The following is a 2,048-nucleotide window of genomic DNA, read 5'->3' on the forward strand; positions in this document are numbered from 1 at the left end:
TAGGCTCCGATCATGACTCCGGTCATGACTCCGATCATGACTCCGATCATGACTCCGATCATGACTCCGGTCATGACTCCGGTATTGACTAACTCCAGACGGTGAAGTACCCGGTCCGGATGAATCCTTCGTCGTAGCACTTCCGTTTTTCCGCACATCCTGGACCTCCAGCCGACAGGCATCTGAGGGTGTCACGACCCGAACGGGACCCACTCCCTACCAGCATTGGAGCGTGACGGAAAAGTCAGAACAGGCGAAAACACAAGAGTAACAGGAGAATCGAATGCAGAAGGAATCGGTAAACGTGAAAGGCGTATACAAGGACCGCCCCCTCTGACGGATAGTCAGCCCACCCCCTCCCTTCTCGGGGAGCTGCCCCCACAGCCCAATCCTACCGCACCGAGATTTAAGCGGGCCACTCTGGGAAGTTACCTTTGCAACGTCCTTGGCTGACTTTTCCATGCTGCTTCCCGGGGGCGCGCTTGCCCCGGTGGTCCGGATCCGTGTGAAGTTCGTTAAGGGTACATTCGTTAGTGGTATGTCCCCGCAAGCGAATATCCGGTCGCTTTCGGCTCTTCCCGCTTCCATCTTAGCCAGTACGGCGTCCGCATCGGCCGGTGGGGAAGGACCCGGTTTATGGGGGTACAGGCAAGCCACCACGATGGCGGCGACCAGAGCACCGGCCCCTAGACCGGACACAATGAGGACCCATGAGGGCATTCGAGACGACATCCTTTTTTAAACCTCGTGAGGGCTAATTTATTTTTCGCCCGCGGAAATACACTTGCTTAGCCATGGGAGCCTTCTGTGTAGGAGCATCTACCATCGTGTTCCTAACCAAAAATGTCATGTGCTGCTGCACCCTCGTTGTCGGGATTCGAACTGTCGGGATTCGAACCCGAGTCCTACACGTTACTCGCCCTTGCACGCCAAAGATCTTCGTAAATGTGCCATGGCCTGCTGCAATTGTTCGTCTTCGCGAAATCCTCTTGATGACCATTTCGTTCGGATTGATACAAACGTAACACCAATGATTTCGGTACAGGAGCCGGTATCAAGAAGATCTACCAAAATCATTGGTGTTACGTTTGTATCAATCCGAACGAAATGGTTAAGGTTCACAAGGCTGTTCAGAACACATCCTCAGATGTCAATTCCTCACCAACAAGTCGCCCGATCAAGTCCTTGCAAGACCAAAGCTTTCTCATATCGACCCGTGAGATAAGCCGGGCTGACCTTCATTGACCAGACCCGGCTCCTCCGATCATTTTCGCTGCCTTGTCCGAATGCAAAGCCAGCACAATCTTGCTCACATTCTGATCTGTAGTCGATGCATTGCCGGAGTAAATCGCCAGCAGGAATGAAAGTTAACCAACTTTTGGGCAAATCTAAAATTAGGCGTTACAATAATGCGTGCCCCCCCCCACCAACATCCACTGTAAACCAGCCCATATCAACCAGCCCATTCTTGACTGCCATTGCTTCCATTTGACCTGCACTAACAGTATCATACACGCCAAGAAACACGTGTGTGCAAACAATATCCAACACAGGAATGCGCGTAGAAAACGACCATAGTACCCGTCGAATCGCATGTTTTCTTTCTGCCAGTTATTCCATTCACCGAGCTTGTCGTCCATTGACCGAGCTTGTCGCAGGTAAGGTCTACCTTCGACCACGCAAATTTTGGGCGGTGATGATAGGCCAACAACTCTGGATGTTCGGGAACCTTCCGTTTGTGTGCGGCAATAACGGTCGGCAGTCGTGTGTAATGCGATCTCGTACGACCCGCGTTGGTAGAGTAAAGTTCGGTGCGGTCGGTTAACTTGTCTTGGTCTAGTAACGGTCGTATCCATCGGTCGGAAAAAAATAAAAGGACAGAATTTTTTTTTATGAGAGAAGACCAAGCTTTGAAAACTTGGGAACCCTCTGGGTGTTGTGAACCCTCTGGGTGTTGTGATCAAACTTGGCGTGTCGAGACATAATAGCTCAAAGACGGGTCGGTAACGGACAAGAGAGAGGGCAACATGGCGACACACACTCCGAAC

The sequence above is a fragment of the Gregarina niphandrodes genome (assembly GCF_000223845.1).
Source record: "Gregarina niphandrodes unplaced genomic scaffold scaffold00020, whole genome shotgun sequence".
NCBI lineage: Eukaryota > Apicomplexa > Conoidasida > Eugregarinorida > Gregarinidae > Gregarina > Gregarina niphandrodes.